Below are 19,857 nucleotides of genomic sequence, written 5' to 3'. Positions count from 1 at the left end.
GTCTGTCCATGCCTTTAAAGTTCTGCCCGCTTCCCAGACCTGGCTCCTTGACTGTTATTTCTGCTTTGATTGGCCTTTGTGGTGTGTTATGGAAGTTGTTCCTATAGAGGCATCATAGGAGATATATTCTTGATATGAAGCCCAACCCACAAAAAGGGTAGGACTAATGCACTCACAAACACCCACCTGCAGTAGGCACCAAGGACCATAAGCTGATGCAGTTTCTGCCAAATAGCCTTGAAGCAAGCTGTTTCTAATGACATATTAAAATAAGATCTTTCATGGTTTAAGTAATCTTTGAACTTAAATTCTGAAAAAGACTTTGATATTTTAGCTTTTTCTCTAGCTTGGAGAGAAAAATAAACAATGAATGATTGGAATTTACTGTGGAATATTAAATCTGATTTTTTTACGTTGTTCTAATACTACACATACAAGCAAAATTGATCAAAGTTCCTGCTTCAGATTTATATCTTATATCATTTTAAGCCTTTTTTTTATTTTTAAATATATTTTAAAACATTTCATCTCCAGAAGCTTGACAAGTCTCTGTACAGCAAGCTCTAGGACAAGGAACCCCAAAGATATGGTTTTCTTCTTACTAGCCTCTTAAAACAAAGTACGTATTTTATGTCGACAGACAGAACACCCTGTTTCTAACTGCAATAAATCTGATGACAATTTACTTTATACGAAGCCTTGTGTAATGCACAGTTTATCTCCTGGGTGGAATTTCTTTTTTACTTCTGTTTTAGCGGGAAGTACAAACAATTAATCCTGCAGCAGGGAAAGTTACCCCTTCTGCAAGTGCTCCCACCCCCATGTTTGCATGTCTCCCTTCTGCTGCACTGCATGGATGGGAGATAAGACTAGTTTTCAAAACCCCCTACATCAGCCAAAAGCTGTGTTTTAAGGTGTATTTTCTTGCCAGATCCATTGTACAGATTTAGCTGAACCACCCAGAAGCCTGGAAGTAGTGGAATAATTCCAGTTTGCACCTTCACAAAGGCTGTCTGCGCTGTGTCCCAGGGCAAGGAGATGAGCTGCTCCAAGGTGTAGCTGAAAACTGTCTTTACCTTGTGGCCCTGAAGCTGTTTGCTCAGTTAAATATTTCCTAGAATAAAATAAAAAATGAGCCCAAGCCATTAGGCCTGACTTGTGCAGAAGCCAGTCAGGTCACAGGTGGGGCTGATGTGGTGGTGTCGGCAATGGTCCTCTCCTCTTGTCTCCAGGAGGAGTGAAGGAGGCTCAGCATCTTCCAGGATGCAGCCATTATAAAATCTCCTGTGGCATTGCTCATGGCATCATACAAAGTTTCGGAGACCAGCAAATAATTATTACTAATTATGTCCGAGAGTGGTTCCAAATCTGTTGCTTATTTTCTGTTTTCAGATATTCTGCTCTGGTTGCCTAAAGCAGAAGTCCTAAAACATCTTGAAAAAGGCAGGTCTTGCAGAATAGTGTCTCTTCCTCTTTGAAAAGGATAAAGTCCCATAAATCATGCACAAGAGCCTGGTTTTTGCAATCATCTAGTCCAGGTTACAGACCTAAGAGGGAAAAAATAATCATCTCAGTCTGTGGATGCCTCATACCCAGAATTAATTGTTCAGGTTGTCATCATTATCTCTTGGCTCTTTTATACATGTTTTTTTGCAAGTTCACTTAAGAGAATGCTAAAAAGAAGGTTTCATCACAGTATCAAACATCTTTCTGCATACATTAAAAAACCCCCACCCCTCTATATAGTTCAAGGATCTGTTATTGTTCTATTAACCATGTGACACCTGCATATTGGCACAGGGTTTCATGGCCTGGTCGTTCTCGAGGGACTCTACCACTGTGGTATAGCTGGCACAGCCATTTTTCTGGGGTAACTGGTGCACAAGGGCAGTGCTATATTAAGTGCAACATATGCTAGAAATCAGAAATGGAAATGCCTCATCATTGCAGTAAAAGCACTAAGCCAAGGCTTAGTTAGCAGCTGGGACACAATATAAAAATAGTAAACCTGGGTGAGAAAGGCTCATAGGAGAAAAATGCAATAAAAGAAGCAGGAGCTTCAATTTTCTTTTTCAGAACTGACTGCGGAAAACATTCTTGCACAGATTTTTTGTCAACATAGAAACAATGGACCCCCAAAACAAGTCTTTTGAAATAATCAGTGAAAAATCTCAAGGGTTTTGGCTGGATACTCTTGTTCTCTTCTGAAGTGATTGTTCTTTTTCAGTTAAAAATGGAAAAATTCAAGGAAAGAACATGCTCCTTTTTAAAATCTGCCTTTCATAAAAATCTCAAGTACAAGCAGAAAAGGGAAAACTTCCGAGATAAAACTACACATTTTCAAAAAATTTTTTACAGTTATTTGTAGAGCATATTACTAATAATTTAAGCTTTTTTTGGCTGGGTGAAAGGGATAAATGTATACCGGAGAAATATCTTGTTATAAATTTAAGTGTCATATCACAAAGGAAAACATCTGCACTGGCCCTGAAATAACTGTAAATACTCAAGGAACCTAGAGAGAGGGACCAAACTGCACTGCCACTAGACTGTATGTGGAGCAGGGGACTGGGGACTTGTGCCTCAGGAGGGCTTGTGGACAGTTCAAGTGTGGTCTTAGGCTTGTTTGCTCTGCAAGGACATACCCAGCTTGACAAGCAGAGTGCTATGAGTTGTGCTGCTGTATGTGTGGGCCCTTTCTATAGTTGGGTGCTCTGATACTTGCAGTCTCTGTCAGAAAAAAGCTAGCTCAAAAAAAAATTGTAGGTTAAACCCAGCCAGTACTGGTGTCACCCTTTGGTTTGCAGTAGCCAGCTGGGCAGACCGGATGAGCTTCTGACCTTAAATCCTTGAAAAAGCAATGGTTAGCCTTTTGGGACTATACGAATTAGGCTGCAAATTGGCCATGCTGAAGGTGTCTAGAAGGGAGTAACCTGTGGGGCACATGGAAGAGCTGGGACCCAGCAATCACAGAGCCTGGGAAAAGAAAACCTTTGGGTTGGGAAGAAATTTTTCTGTCCAAGGGAGGGGTTTGTGGTGAGGGAGAGCACAACAACCATCTCTGAGCAGCTGAGCTGTCTGCGGGTTATATGACTGTGCTGACCCCAGTGACAGTTTCTGCATCCCCATATGTGATCAATGGGCAGCACCTGGGCTTTGGCACACTGGGCACTGGTTTAGGCTGTCAGGGTTCAGCTACTCAGGAGTTTATTGTTGGACTGTTACGTTCAATTTAATATTATGACATGTAGCTCCTCTGGATGCTTCATGCCTCGTTGGCTTTTGTAGCACCTTATACCAAGGTGCTGCTTGTACAGGGCGCTGCTCGCACGAGGTTCCCCAAGCAGCTTCTTAGAGCCAGCTCCTGCTTAAAGAGCACCCAGCTCCCTCCCATCCCCTGCATCCAGTCCCACACCACTTCTGGGTGGTACACTGAATCCATGAACTGGTCCTAGTTAAAAATTCTCCCTCTCTTTCTCTTTCTTGGCAGGATTGTTTCTAAGCATGATGATTCCTTGACCACTGCAGGGCCTTCATTGTGTAGGCACAACTGAGAGAGGTGATCCATGGTGGAGGGTGAGAAAATTGTGAGTTTTGGGTTTTCTTAAACTGTTTCGTCAAAGAGCCAAACCAGGGTGGTTGTTCTTTGCTTGAGTTTTAGGTGTTCCCTGTGTCCCCATTCTTCTGTGATCCTCAGACTTGCCCCCTCCTTTTTGACTGCACTTCAAGCCTCTCACCCTCTTCCAGAGCTTTGATGCTTTATGGGAACTATAATGCATTTGAGGATCTGGCATTATAGACAAGAGAATCCAAGAAAGGAACTAGAGTTCCTCTCAGGACCTACAGCATCTATTTTTGGCCAAAATATTATTTTTATTTAAAGTTTTTAGGGGAAAGAAAAAAGATATTTGCAGTAAAATTTTAATGAATGGTAGGGTGGTAACTGCTGCTGTTTCCACTTGAAATTTTGTTAATTTATTTCTTTCAGGCTAGTGGTTCTCTGTTGCATTACTGTGTAAAAGAATATGCCATGGCTGGTGAGCAAACTCAGAAACCTGACTCTTGGGCTGGCTGTCTTCACTGGTGTCCAGAGCTGCTGGTGTTTTGTTGTTGGGATATTCACCTGTTTGTTCATTCTAAAGCCTTCAAGTCTGATCAACAGGTACAACTTTTCTGTAGATTTGGAAGTGGCGTTTCACTGTGGTATCAGTTTGTAGTCCAAGACTTTATTGTTACAGATGTTCTTGTGCAAACTGAATGGTCCAATAATATTGTTTGATTTCTTTTCTTTCCTTGTGTCTTCAGCATTCACCCTCTCTTCACAGCAGTACCAGTTCTTCCAATACATATTTCACACAAAAAAAGCCCATAGACTTGCTGGATCTGACCAGAGTCATGCGGACAGTGTTGACCTGGCCCCTGCCAGCTCTACCAGTGTCACTGTAAGAAGCCTGGCGTTTGCCGAGGGTAAGTAGGAAAAATCTTTCCTTTGCAAGCTGGAAAAGCTGCCTTGACAGACTGCTTGTCAGAAGAGCTGCTGGGAACATTGATTTAATGTTCTAGGTGGTACTTGCAGCCCACACACCTGACCTGGAACCTCATCAGCCAGGTCTGCCCTAAGTGTCACACAGGGCCAGTAACCTGTGAAAGGTTGAAAGCGCAAGCACTCCTGCAGGCTATGTAAGCCTCCTCCTGGCCTGTGAAAGAGAGGCATTCGTGCAGCACTGGCTTCTGCTAATGGTGGATCTGTCATAGGTATGCGCTGGTCATGACAGCTTAATCTTTTTAATGTGGTGCATTGCTGTGGGTATCATATAAATGTGTGCCTTGAGGAAGCACTTGAAGCAGCAGAGGATAGTAACTTTGTGAATTGGTTCAAGGATGCTCTAAAAAAACTTCTATCAATCAGTGGCATCATCCTGCTGTGTGGTATGAGGACAAAGACCAGTCAACGCTCTGTCTTGCTCCATGCTGAATTTGCAGAGAATTATGTTTCATCAGATGGGCTCTGCCAGTCCTTTGAAAACACTGATGTGCGAGGGAGGAAATGAGGCATGCGAAGACAGTACTATTGTAGTAAAGTCATGACCTTACTAAACTCTGGCCCTATATTCATACAAACAATACTGTGACCAAGTAAGACTACAGCCTTCAACAGATGGACAGTCAATGCAACATTGCTGAAGGATAATCTATAAATTTCATTTACACAGCTAAGAAAATCCAGAATATACCAGTTATAGTGAACATGTTCTGCCCTTTGCCCTTAGAAAATTTTAACAGAGCTATATAAACAGTGAAAGAGAAATAGTAGATGCTCATCAAATTAGGAGAAAAAATTGCCTGAAAACGGCATTTGGGAGACCAAGCTAGACAATTTTTAAATAATAGAGTTGGAAACAATGAAAATAGCCCTATGGAAACAGAATATATGTGACAGAATTTTTATAAAGCTTCACAAGGCTTCTACGAATATAATATGCAAGCTGGGAATATTGGATTCAAAATAATGAAAAGCTTCCAGTCAAGCTCTCATTGCAATGAGCTGTAGTGGCTTTAGGCAGGTGCTAAGAGGTTGCAAGGAAGTGCTTAAGCAGTCTTACATAAGAGATAAGTATGATGGATCCACATGTAGTAGAAGCACTTCTTAGGATAAAGAGAATCTCCCAAAAATCGCAGCAGAAGCAAAGCTGGAAGCTGTGATGGATTCATCTGAGGCTACTATATGAACTACAGCATAAGAGGCCAATTAATCTTAGGCTATGCAATAAGTAGATTACAGGATCAAGGACTTTTTGCATTTGGAAACCAAATGCATGGTTAGCACTGAAAGGACTAGGAAGCAAGGAAGATCCTTGGAGACAACAGCCCATAGCTATTGGATCCAGCTTCTCTCCACAACTGTACCCATGATTTTCCAGCATGCTGAAGAAGTATTTGCAGATGAAGTCCTACCAAAAGGTGAGATGACACTGCCAGAGCAGGCTTGATTCTCACCTTAGTTATGCATGTATAAGTTGCATTGTATGACTGTACACCCAATGTAAGGTCTGGATTGCTACATTAAGCACAGTTTACTGCAAGGAGGACTTCAGACAGTGTGCGGTTCTAAAACAGCTCTGTAATGGTTCTGCCTGGCACATGTGCATGCATACACACATGCACACACATACATAACATACACTTACACACTTTGATGAATAGGAGGCAGGCTGCCTCTCCCAGCCCCTAGCCTGACTGCATAGTTACACATTTCAAGACCAACATATGTGATGCATCCTACCTTTTCATAGAATACTTCACAAAAATAAAATGGAATGTTTAATCCTCCCCCCAATCTATTTTTTTTTAAACCTTCTCAAATGATGTTTCTTTGTGCTGTAATTTAGGCTCTGTATAAATATATTCTGCTGCAAAGGGTGATAATTACCACGCCCACACAATTTTATAATACACACATCTAATTGTAGTACAGTTACTTGTGGCAGCCAAACACTGAAAATATACTTTTATTGTATGCCTCTAAGCAATGATAAAAAAGTCTTTTTATTGCTACCTGAATGTATACTTTCAGGGCATTTTTATTTCACCTAACTAATCTGCTTTTAGATTTTCCTCTTTGTGTGGCTTTCAAAACTCTGCTTCTGCAATTAAAAATATAGGTAATTAGTAGGGACATAAAAAGACTGTCTGGGAATGTCTTGTCAGTGCATCACAGGGTCATGTGGAGATGCCCAGGCTGGATCCAAAAAAGATTAAAGACCTTCCCGTTCGTACAGCAGGAAGAAATTTAGTTATTGCCATTTCTTGTGGGTCAACCCGGTCAGGGCAGGGCCTTGACCAAGGCAGGGGGGATAGTCAAGGTCTATTTATCATCCTTTTATATATGTCTTGCCGAAGGAAAAACTAGGTCCTCCACTCCCTTTCTCTCCTAAGAAGCAACAGCCTTTCCATAATTAACCGCTACTCTCAGAGGTTTTACCAGTAAACTTGTGCCACCATTTCCTTTTACATCCTAGTCCCTTGATTGCTAGTGCTCCTAGAGCTCTAGTCTGAAAAAGCTCCTCCAAGGCAATCAGTTATGACCCTTTTAATTTAAATCCTAGTATTGTTCTGGGAGTGGTTTGCCCCAGGGTCTGTCCCCTATGGGCAGTCCCTATAGTTTCCCTAGAGATCATTCCTGTGTCTCCTCTGAGCTCAAGACCTGGTCTACCCAACCTCTCCCTGCCTATATCTGTGAGGGGCAGTTCATTTCTAAATCACTTCCCGAAGCCTGTGCTGATCAGAACTTGTTTCAGGATTTGCTAGAGAGAGAAGCCTGAGCCTGAAACTCTCACACCCTCATGCAGTCTTAGCTCCCAAGATTTAGGATGTCTCAAAGGATTGTATGCTGTTCTATAGGCCTTCACTATCCATGGACTGCAATTTGCTTGCTGCTTGCCTTTTGTGAGGGGAAAGAATACATCCAGCACAGTCAGAGGGGGCTTTGGGTCAGATCACCAAGGGTCCTGCCTCTGACCTGTGCGGCTGGGGTCATTTTTAACTCTTGGCAAAAAAAAACCCTTGGGCAGAGAACACAATTTAACAACATCCTCATTAAGTCAAGGAGAGACCTGGCTTCTCTCCTTGCTGGAAGGAGGCAGAAAGAAATGGCTGTGATAACCCAGAGCGAGACGTCCAAGGGATGTGTCCTCCTGCGCAGTGCGTCAGGGGATGCTGCTGGCTGAGTCACGCTGGTTTTTAGCAAGCACTGTGCAGAGCAATCCCTTTGCACTTCTTTGAGAGATTTACTCTCTTGAAGTTAAGCTGCTGCAATTTTGACTGTGGAGGGGAAAAAAAAAAACCACAGTTCAAAGGCAGAGTTTCCAAGTAAGGCTCATACGTGGGATTATGGCTGAAAGATTGGAGCTGGTTGGAGAGGCAAGGAGAAGGGGGCATGGAGAGAGCTGACACTGAAATTTCACATAACAGCCTGCTCAGCAGTGGCACAGACCCTGCGTGGTGCTGCTCGCTGCAGCATACCTGGTGCTGAGACTTCCGAGCATGCTTTGAGCCTTATCTGGGGATCTCCACGTTTCAGCTTCATGAGCTAGAACAGGCCTTTGCCAGTCTTCAGCTCCTTCTGCCCTCGGGGTGTTTTCCTCCACCCTGTTGAAAGACCTCTCCTTAGAAAGGATGCACAAGCAAAACTTTTAGCTCTCAAAGATAGTGAAGGGGTTTGAACACACCTTGGTCCTTTTAAAGGGTATAAAACTCTGTGCTTAAACCCTCTAGCAGTGCAGAAATCCTCCACCCTGGTGGTGCTGTGAGACCTGCAGGAGCCCTGGAGGTTTCCAACATGGTTGTGGTGGCAGGACTCTGCCACCTGTGCCACCATGTTGTCCCTGGAAGAGCAACCTGTACCTCTCCTAAGGCTAAAACAGGGCATAACCAGGCTGCCAAGTCTCACAGTTGCAGGCCAGATGCCCCTTGTCATGGCTTACTCCCAGGAGGCAAGTAATCTAATTGTGTAATTTGAGGGACTCGGTAGAGAAGACCTTTGGAACCTGCCCCTGCCTCCTGTCTCTGGCCTTCTCTGGACAGCCTGGGTTTCATCTTGGATTGTGCATGTCCTCCTGTGCCATTTCTCCTCTTCCCCATTTCTGCTCTCTCCCTGGGATTCCAGCATGGATCCCAGCATCAGCCTCTCAAGTCCCTTCATCTCCCCATCCTTCCAGTATGTCCTGAAACCAATTTTCAAAACAGCACTAACAGTGGGTCTTTTCTTCTGGGACTCTGGTGTCTACCATATTTCCCATGATTATCATCCTTATGAGTTTATCAAGGTGTCACTGAAGCCCATCCCCAAGGACTTCTGTCACATAGTCACAGAGCAAACTTGCGAAATATCAGCATTACCCAGCATCCCCTTCTGTATTTCTGATACGACGACAGTAATAACTTCGCTGGTAGCCTAGCTGTCTTCATTGATTCAATTAGATTGGTTTTGAATAATCTTGCTCAGCACCTTTTTAATGTCCTGTCTAATATTGATTAGAAAATCTTGAAAACATTAGTTCACTGGAGGTAAACAAATATGATAGAAGTGTTGGAGAGAGATACGTCAGGTGTGCCACCAAAAGGTAGGTCAGGTATTGATTTTTGTCTGTCTCCAAGCCAAGGTGAGCCAGACCACACTGAATGAACAGTAGAGGCAAGAGGAGACTGCAGAAAGTTACTACTTTAGGGGCTGTTACACTTGACTCCAGCTAGAATCAACACTGTAGCACCTAGATCAGCAGGGGATGGTATGAGGTGCAGGACACTGTGGTCACTGCTCAGTGAGAAGGTGACACATCCCTTGCCACCTTTCAGGTAGGTGTCTACCAGAGCCCTTTCCCACAAAGCTTAACTAGAGTTTTTTTCTTTTTGAGAAGAAGATGCTGTTGCTCCTTCTTTGGTGTGTGAGCCTGAACTGTCCACTGAGCTTGGGGAATGCCAACTACCTGTGTGGGCAAAAGAGGTGACAAGTACCACAGATGGTGGTGCAGTGCAGGCACAGAGCTGCCCAGCAATATGAGGTTTCAGCCTCAACAGGGGTAAGTCTGAAGCAGGCTGGGAAATCTTCCCAGGGCAGATACACAGTACATTCACTCAGAGTTGCATTGCTGTACTCATGCTCCAAGACACAGGACCCAGGTGTCTGTCATGTCTGCTTTCGTGTCTGCTCCGCATTTCTTGTAAGTTATTGAGTGACTGGGAATTGAGAATATCCCTGTGAATATTCTGATTTGACAAGTACATGCACAGATAATAACAGAAAGCTTTTATTATGGAAATAGAAATCAAGTTTAAAAAAAGAGCCCTGTTTATTAAAGCTTTGGTTGTACTGTAATATGTTACATTTGGTGACTCACCCTGATAGTCATCGGGATATGCATGCTAACTCTGCGATGCAGTAGGCTGGGTAATGAAGGGCAAAAGATCATTCCAGTTAGGAAGATGACCGAAACTGCTCTGCTCATCTACTACCTGCATCTATGTCATGGCTAATGTGTAAAGCACCTTATCTGTATCCCTAATCTGCTTAAATGCATGACTTGCACAACAGGCCTATGCCAGAAGGATGATGGCATGAGATGTGAATGCTGGGGCTGACAAGCCTCCTCAGAGCCTGCTTAGTGGCGGCCAGTGGACCGAGTGAGCTGTGTCCCTCCATCCTGGGGCTGAAATTCTGAGCCAGAGATGATGTTGCAGTTTAAGTGCTCTGGGCATCCCAGCTGAAATGGCAGGGCAGTTCAGCAGATGAGATCACTGTCTCATGCTGTTGCTCTGGTCTTTGCTTGTGGTGGATGTCCGAGAGGCTTGGAGCAGGGAGGGAGCGTTTCAGCTGGCAGCTGAAGCATGCTTTGAAAACACAACTATGTTAAGAGCATGTAATAGGCTGACAGATCCATAAATCCCCTCCCTTCTCAAGGTGAAGCTTTGTTTAATTGAAGGAGCTGGTCCTACCATCTGATAGGCACCTGGTAAATGCAGTCTGTATGGGTGCCATTTATGCAGGTACAGCCTAAACTGGCTCATGCCTGCCTATTGCAAGGATGCTCATCATCATCTTCAGGAGTGGGGCATTGGTGGAAGCCACCTTTGACTCCTTTTCAAATACTTCAAAGCTGCCAAAGCACTAGGAAGGCCTAGAACTGCTAAACTCCATTAAAAAAGAAAATGAATACACGCTCCTGAAATGGCAAACAACCAAGGTTAGCACTAACACAGGGTTGCAGGGATTCTTCACTCAGATGGCAGCAACAGGGAGCTGAGTGTATTCATGGACTGGTACCTGCTATTGAACTGCTGTGTGACCACAGGACTATATTCACAGCTGCCCTCAGGTGGTACAGGCTCACTGTGGAATATCTTGGCTTCCTCCCTTGCTGCTGCTTTTAACTCTGAATCTTGCCTGGCTGAGGGATGTCTGTGTGGATCAGGGCTGGGTGATGTTGATGGAGTGTTGCAACATCTTTCCCATTGAGTGACAGGCAGCATATGAATCATCAGCTGGTACTGAAGGGGGGGCTACAGTCTCCTTCAGTCTCATTTCCCCTTTGACAGGGCTCCCCAGGGCTTGTAACACAGGAGGCTTGTATAGTGGGGGGCTTACTCCTGGTTTTATTCTGGAACAGTAATTGAGTAATTGCCTAGATAGAATGGGGAGATAAACACCTTGATGGCTCTTAGGAAAAGATCCAAAGAAGATGAGCTCCTAAAAGCCAGGTATTGCAGCATCTAAGTACGGGGAGCCTGGCCTGGATGCTGCAATTCAGCATTTAGTGTGAGCAGCCTGTGGGGCTGGAGGAGGGTCATCCCCAAAGGAGTGCCAAAGTGCTTAGCAGGGAGATGTCTCCCGCCTGCTGGCAGAGCCTGCAGCTCCTACAGCGAGGCATGAGAGAACTACTGAGGGCTTTGGTGCCTAAGTAGTTTTCTGGATCTGCCTCTTGGCAAAACTCCTGCTTATTTTAGAGCAGTTGGGAATTCAGCTGCATGGGTATTTCGTCTGAGCTCTTCATTGGTTTCCATTTTGGGATCCTGCCTTCACCCTGCAATGGGCAGAGGCAGCCAGGTGAAACGGCCAAACTGTATCCATCTGGACCAGGATTTTGTAGGAGTCTCTCAATAAACAAGTCACTCCTTACACGCTGTTCAGACCTTCCAGCAATGCTGTCCTAGAGATACCTTTAGACACACAGATTCTTACAGGGGTGTTGTGCCCCTGGTCTAGAAATTGCCCAGGAGCTGCCATACCTCTGGCATGAGAGCAAAGAGCTTGCCTGCTATTGCCTATACAGAAATGTAAATAATCAGCTCTTTCCCTTTTCTCTTTAGTGACTGATCCTCTCCCCCCCGCTCTGCAGGGGGTGGGCAGAGCAGGGTTGAAAGTGCTGGTGCTGAAAGGCTTGCCCCTTGTTTATTCCTCAAATAAACCCTTTCATTTATCAGCTGACATTTCGGCCAAGCTGTCTTTCCTTGGGGCTTGGCAGGAACTGAACTAGAAACTTGTTTAAGTTGGTGGAAGGGCTCTGCAGTAAGAGGGGTCTGGCGATGCTGAAGGGTGCTGGGGGTTGTCAGCTCCCTTTTGCAGGCAAGGAAAACCTCACAACACATCAGTCTGCTCCTAACAGTTTGTTACCTCCCGATGTTCATCTACTTAGACTTCAGCCTCTTCACTGGGCAAATGGGAGTAATTTAGTCATTATTTCCAGCAGCAAATTGACTCCATTAGAGTTCAGCTGCCCGATGCTCCAGCTGCTAAAGGGGTGGGAGTGGTGCTGTCTGGCTGCTACAAATCCGACATCTTCTCAGTTTCTGGTTTGCTTTTACAGCTCTCTTTTCCCTATCTGCATCCCTTGCAACTCAGTCCTTGGTCTGATCCTTTTTTAGCCTTTTCTTAAAGCCCTGGTCTCCTTTTCATTCCTATGCGCAATGCAACATTGGCAGGTTTGTCAGCTTTGCCATCTCGTCCTGTGCCCCTGAGCCCTCTCTATATGAGATGCTGCAGGCATCTGTCATTAGATGCGTTACCATGCAACTTCCCTTTCCCACCCTCCATCTTTGGTTCACAGCAAATGGTGGGCCTGAGGGAGGGGGAAAAACTTCACCTCCCTTTACAGCAAATTAATGCATAACTACCAATAGGGCTTTGTGTCTAGGAACTGAAACGCTACTGACCCTTTTGTGTTATACTGACGACTTCTTAAATCTTTAAAGTCCATCTGTTTAGGCTGAAATCCTTTTAACAACTAGACATGAACAATTTAGTGATGATTTTTCAGGAGAAAATTGGCTTGGTTGGAACTTTGGTGCCCATTGCTCCAGCTGGTAAAGTATGGACGTGGGTTTGGTGACATGAACACAGCTTCCGTAGGGATCATTGGGGGCTGGTGGCCAGCTCCATCAGGAGAGCACAACAGATGTGGTTTTCTTATCTCTGGCACTGCAAGGCTCTCCCTCCTCATGTTTCCTCTCCATGTGCTGGGAGAGATGCTGTTTGTTCTGCTGATTGTTTCATTAGGAGATTACAATTCTGTTGTTAAACACTCATATTTTTCCATTCCCCCTCTTAACACTGATGTTCATACACGTTTACTGTTCTGGCTCTGGCAAGTATTTTCCAGCCATTTGCCTCTAAACTGCTGCATCTCTATAGCATATGTTGATGGCCCAAAGGGTCAGAGTCACAGGGAACTGTGTCTTTGAGATGAAACGTTTCAAATCAAACCGCTCTCAAATACCTTGGCTCTGAGTGAATTCTGAAAAACATGTGGGTCCAGAAGTGAAAAAAAAAAACACCCAGGGAACAAGAAATTATGCTGAGTGAAAAACCAAAACAACTAAAAGTCCTGTGTGCTGGCTTTGGCTGGGGTAGAGTCAGTTTTCTTCATAGAAGCTAGTATGGGGCTGTGTTTTGGATTTGTGTTGAGAACAGTGCTGATAACACAGGCATGTTTCGTTACCGCTGAGCAGGGCTTGTACAGAGCCAAGGCCTTTCCTGCCCCTCACCCCACCCCACCAGCGAGTGGCTGGGGGTGCATGAGAAGTTGGGAGGAGACACGGCCGGGACAGCTGACCCCAACTGACCCACACCATATGATGTCATGCTCAGCGCATAAAGCTGGGGGAAGGAGGAGGAAGGGGGGGATGTTCGTAGTGATGGCGTTTGCCTTCCCAAGTAACGTTACGCATGATGGAGCCCTGCTTTCCTGGAGATGGCTGAATGACGGGGAGTAGTGAATGAATTCCTTGTTTTGCTTTGCTTGCACGTCCGGCTTTGTGCAACTTTTGCTTTACCTATTAAACTGTCTTTATCTCAACCCACAAACTTCCTCACTTTCACTCCTCTGATTCTCTCCCCTGTCCCATCGTGGGGGGAGTGAGTGAGTGGCAGTGTGGGGCTTAGTTGTCAGCTGAGGTTAAACCACAACATTATGCTGAAGTTAAATGTTTTTATGCAGGCTATTTGGGGGAAAAAAGCCCCCAACATTTTACTCTGTATCTGCAAGGTACACGTGCCAGCAAATAGGAACGTGGCAGAAGGTGACCTGATTTTGATAATGTTTTTTTCTCAAGTAGTTGGTATTTTCACTAGGTTTTTTTTCTGTAACTCAGGAGGGCAAAGATCAAGCAATATACAGACATTTAACAAGTGGAGTTTATGGCAGATCTGATACTGATCTGTGACTGAACTGGTTTACTGGAAGGATTAGGCCTCTGAGAGCCTCACTGTATTTATGATGGGGACATGGGGCAAAAATAACCGAAAATGAATTGAACTGTGAAAATTAGCGTTTGGCAAGTAAAGGATGTTATCAAGCCTAAACTGAAATATTAAAGCACACAGAAATCCAGAACACTATAGGAAAGAAGATCTAGAAAGAAAAATGATGTTCAAAGTGATGTGCCACAAAAAGTTACACACTCAGCTGAACGTGATGTGGATTGATAGTGCTGTCCTACTGTCCTACTAGAAGAAGATCAGCAAAGGCTGAGATGAGACCTGTCACATCTATTTTCAGCTGACATATTAGCTCTGACAGTGATCCAGAGCTTTGTGGCATAAATTTAAGCAGTTTTCAGTGAGTACATATTGCCGCTAATTCCAATTATCTGTTATTCAGTGGACTGAAGGGAACCAATGTCAGTCCTGTAAATTATCTGCTAAGCAGGGTTACAGGATGAGACTCAGGCCTGGCTGTAGTTTGGTGAACATGAGCTGTTGCCTGCTGAAAACAAGAATGTTAAACACTGAAAGTCAGTGGCAACTCACATCTGTATAAAGTACCAGATAAAACAAGGGAGATAAAGCTCCACATTACACTCTGTAATGTAGAGCCATGAACATGGCCAGTACTTTGGGAGAACCATGCTTTGAGTGTCTGAAATTAGAGACAATAGCTGCAAACAACAGCAGCATTATGAAAGCTGTCCCCATAGCTGGGTGGTATTGTCATTTAGAAAGATAGGTATTCAGAGTAATGGGAAACCTCTCTAAATCCCAGGAAGAGTGGTGAAAAAGGGCATTGAGAAAGTGTCAGATACAACAGCCATAGCAAGCTGAAACGGCTGAAGCTCTGGCATGGTATGGGCTGAACTGACGGATTTACTACTGCTGGGAAACACTTGTGCTGATATTTCAGGGTGATCCATGGGTACATGATAGAGATGCCAGAGAGACTGATTTAATGTTGGCTGAGGAAGGCAGTGTTAGAGGTGTATTTCTAAGAGTGACTCTACCCTCCAGAGCTATTTACAAGCCTGCATTGTGCTCAGCCTTTTGCTACACAGAGCTGATGGGTCTGTGACACTGAGGATGCCACGGTCAACAGATGGTACAGCTTTTGGTGATACTCTCTCTCTTCTGTGCTGGATCATTTCCCATCAGTGGTACAGACCCCACCATTTGAGAAATCACCTCAGAAATAGCACTTTGGGGAAGAGACTTCAATGGGTGGCAGATCTTCCATGTTGCTGGTACATCACTTATTTTTGTAACAGCAGCAGCAGAGGACTAATCAGTGCTTATTTTCTCGCAGAATTTGCCTATCCCCAGCTCCCCTCCACAGGGTTATGTTACAGTCTTCTCAGCTGGATAAAGAGAGGTCTTTATATCACATGAAGATGTTAAACTCTTTGAAAGCAGTCTTCAGTTTGGTCTTGCACACTGGTGTTGACCATACTTGCTGTGACAGTGTCTTAGCAATTTGAGGTGGGGTGGGCTTTTTCCCGTGTTTGTTTTGAAGGAAAAACTGAGGGAAGATGTCCCAGTAGTTCAGGTTTTAGTACCCTTCTCTGGAAAGCTGTGTTCAGTCACCATCTTTGCTTTGGATGCAGCCTCTGGAGGGAAACGGCAGCTTAGCTCCTTTATTTCTCCTTTATAGTCAACCTCTGCTGTTTTGGGCTTCTGACATGTCAGCAAAGGAGAGGTAATACATGTGAATTTGCAGGTTGTTATGCATTTCAGAGGGCCTTGATGCATGTTTGAGAAGGGTGTACGCCAACCAGGGCACTTGGAGGTTTTCCCTGGGGAAGGAAGGGCTAGGTTACCCTGAAATGGAAACTGCTCCGTGAGTCACAGACCCTCCTCTGTGTCAGAAATTGGATAATTGCTGACCAGTAATTTCTGATGTTCACATCATGGGTTTCATGCCATGAAATAAAGGCTCCCAAAGCCTGTTCTGAAATGACCATCCCCTACACATTTCTGCTGTGCTTCCTCAGCTTTCATTAAGCTTCATTAAGGAAACCAAACATCTAGTGTTTATATGAACTGACACCATTTCGTTATTGTTGAAGAGGATGAATTGCAATCGTTTGCTGCAATTCATGCTTGTGTTATAACACAAATGCAAAAAAAGGCTTGGAACCCTTGTAATTCCTTGCCATGTCTTGCTTAGCAGCCCTGGCACCCCAGGTGTTAATGGGGAAACACCTGGGCTCTGGCTCTTCTTGGCCTTATGTTGTTGTTCCTTTCCCTACGTGTGCGTTTACATACATGCACAAATGTGCTTCCCACAGTTTAAGTTGTAGCTAACAAATAATTTGGGTGTGCGCATGGAGAAAACCCTCTACTTTGGAAGCCTTTGTGTAGATGTGATATAGAGGAGGATCTTTTTTCAAATCAGAGCGGCTTGTTTGTTCAGCTCTTCTTTTTCAGCCCTGAGCACCAGCTAAGTAATGGATGGACCATCACAACAGCTAATCCTTAGGTTTGGGTTGCTCAGACCTCAAGTTCCAGTGCCTGCCCATATTCACTTAACCAGTCACTAAACTTTGGCAATGAATAATGTGTGGCTGAAGGGAGAACAGGAGGAAATGAATGGTGGGATTCTGGGTCTGGGGAAGGAATGGGGATATGGGGTGAGGGTTAAAATGGGCCAATGATGTTATTTTTAAAATGGGACTTTATTAACAAAGATTAGGTTGAGGAATGCTAACAGCTCAGGAAACAGCTCAGTTCTATTTTTTTCTTCCAGTTCCTCAGAGACATTAATCATGTGTCTTGACTAATAAGCAATAATGTTTTCTGACCTGATAGAGGGGCACTCTGTAACTGCCTATTTCAAAGTTTTTTTTTTAATATATGTATAATGATACATACACAAGCCCAACAGGGAAGATGCTTGATGGAAAAGGAAGAAGGGGACTGTGAAAGAATACCCCTCTCCTTCCTCCCCACTGTATCCCATACATTCTCATGTCTCTTTTGAGCATCTCAGCATCCTCTGTTCAGCCACATCCACCTCCCTCAAGCTGAGGTTCCCTCTTCCCTGCTGCAAACACTGTCACCTTGCAGTTGCTACTCCAGAGTCCAGAAGGAAAGAGCTTACCCCTGACTTCTTTCTGCTGCTGGGCTTTGGCAGCTCTTCCTCACTTTACTTGCAGGATTTGCTCTCAAGTGAGAGATCTCTGCTTTTGTCAGCGTGAAGGCACTGGCGAAGCTAGACACATCAATCCTGTGTTTATTTACAGGTCAGGTACAGGACAGGCAACAGCAATCTGAGATTTCCCATGCTGCTTTACACAGCACTGACCTCTGCAATAACCCAAACTTTTATGTGGGGTAAGAGGTATTTCAAACTCGACATCAGCTCAGCCCTCAGCCCACAGGATATCACACAGGATGGCTCAGATATGCTAAATTGTGTGTTGTGATTAAGTGGAATGGTCCATGATCTATTAAGATCTGAGCAAATTACAGCCACATTAATTAAACATAGTCTCTCTGGTTGAGCCTAAGCCACAGATGGCATCCCACAGATGGAATGCCACTCTCAATATTCACAGAGCCACTCAGCCCTTTAACTTCAGCTTGTGCTGATTAGTAGAGCAATTTATTTTAGGTGCAGCTATTGGCCTCTGCTGAGGAGAGTGCTCTTAAATGGATATCACTGACAAGGGCCCAGTATACAGAAAGAGGCACAATGGGGAGCAGGGATAATGGAAACTCCAAAAGTTATCAGCTGTTCTGCCATGCCAGCCTTTCAAAGCAGCGGGAAGGGAATTGGGCATTGAGTTCCCACTGATGTTCAGCAGCATTTGGCTATTTTACTACTTTATGTGCTGGTTTTTTGACTGATTGTAGCCGTGATCTGTTGGAGGATGTTATGATTAGATCTTGTAATCCTGAATGTGGAGCTCTTTTATAATGGAAACATTTACCCTTTGAAGCTGAGTCCTAAAATCATCCTTGTCTTTCCTTCCAGAAGGCTCAAGTTATGGCTCATTGGTTTTTGTGTTGTCTTTTTGGCAGTACATGTGGGAAAGATGCATGGTAGCGCAGCAGGGTTTATTTAGCAGGAATGGCTACTGGTGATAACCTAGAGTGGGGCCCCATTCTGTTAAGCACTATGCATCCTCTGTGCCAAAGAAAGGGAGGATTATACAAAATAAAATTTCTTACATCTGGCCACGTGGAAACTGATGCATGGGTAAGAAATGACTTTTCCAAGGTCATACAAAAAATCTGTGGCAAAGCTAAGACCTAGCACAAGGCAGTCTGAGTTCTAGGCCAGCACAATAATGTCAATTATAATTATTAATGTCAAAGGAGGAGGTGGGAAGAATAGAGGAATGACATTTCTGCAGGGAAGAGGATGGCAGGGAATTATTTAACACTTTAAGGCATCCTGACACTGTGTGTAAAGATAAGTGTGGGATTCTAAAATCAAAACAGATTTCTTTTAAAATACACCGTCTCATTTCTAACATTAATTTTTAGTTAGAGAGGTGGGAGGGAATTTGCTATTACTGTCTTTGAAAGAAGGCAGCCTGTTACATCAGTAATTAAGAACAGTGCTGGAGAGGGCTTGCATGCTATTCCTTCATCTGCTTCAGGGCCTCTTTCTTAACTGTAAGTGGCCAGGCATGCCTGAAGATGCAGTGGTTGTCCTGATAGAGGTTCATCTTCAGAAATAAGTTGAAGGTAGCTCGGGGGTTTTGGTGTGGGTTCTGGCTAGCTGGCTCCTGGATCAGAGCTGGCTTGTGTCTCCCAGCCTCTGTTGCTAGAGGCAGCACTGGCCAGCAACCACCACCACATAATGGTGCAGCTCCTGGAAGAATGGGGAGCATATTAGTGAAAAGACCTGGAAAAGCTGGAAGCTCACTTTTTGGTTGAACAAGGACAAGAGCGACCCGATGCTCTGGCAACTGTGACATGGATGTATATATCTCCCTATAGTCAGCAGTGAGGCATGAAATACTTGGGGACAGCTTGCCCACGTCTCATGAAAAGTGCATGAACCTAATGTTTGGGGCAAGGCATGGACTACAAAGGTTGGAGGGCAGGGCACTGGAAAGGCAGTGCTTCCCACTGGTCCCTTCTCTCCACTGACATCTCTAGAGGACAATCTGCACCCTGTAATAGAAAGTAAAGACCCACCAGTTTAGAGCTGTGATGAACCAAGAGCAATTAGTTTTGGGCCTTCACCCTCTTCAGCTGAAGCTTATTTAAGTTCTTTCATGTGGGCTGTGGTTGTTCTGGGAGTGCTTTCTTCTGTAAACAGCTGTGGGGAGCATGAGCTTTCTTTAGTGCAGCATCTGCAGTTGCTTCTCACTTGGCCAGTAATAGAAGGCTGTGGCTGTGCTTTTGTTCGTCATCATGTATACAGGCTTCAAGCCTAGACCTTTGGCTAGGACCACTCACACTTTGCTCCTCAGCAGTAAAGTGTGTGCATTTGAATCCTTGTGTTGAAGTCTTGTGTTTGAATAACTGCTTGTAGGTAAAGAAAATTAGGTTTTGAGGAAACACCCAGGTACTGTAATCAAGTTTTCTAAGATTTTAGGCAGGGGAATGTGCTGGAGTAGTATAATTTTCATTACTTTTTT

Source organism: Phalacrocorax aristotelis, chromosome 9 (assembly GCF_949628215.1).
Source record: "Phalacrocorax aristotelis chromosome 9, bGulAri2.1, whole genome shotgun sequence".
Classification (NCBI taxonomy): Eukaryota; Metazoa; Chordata; class Aves; order Suliformes; family Phalacrocoracidae; genus Phalacrocorax; species Phalacrocorax aristotelis.
Note: the sequence above shows the minus strand (reverse complement) of the source record.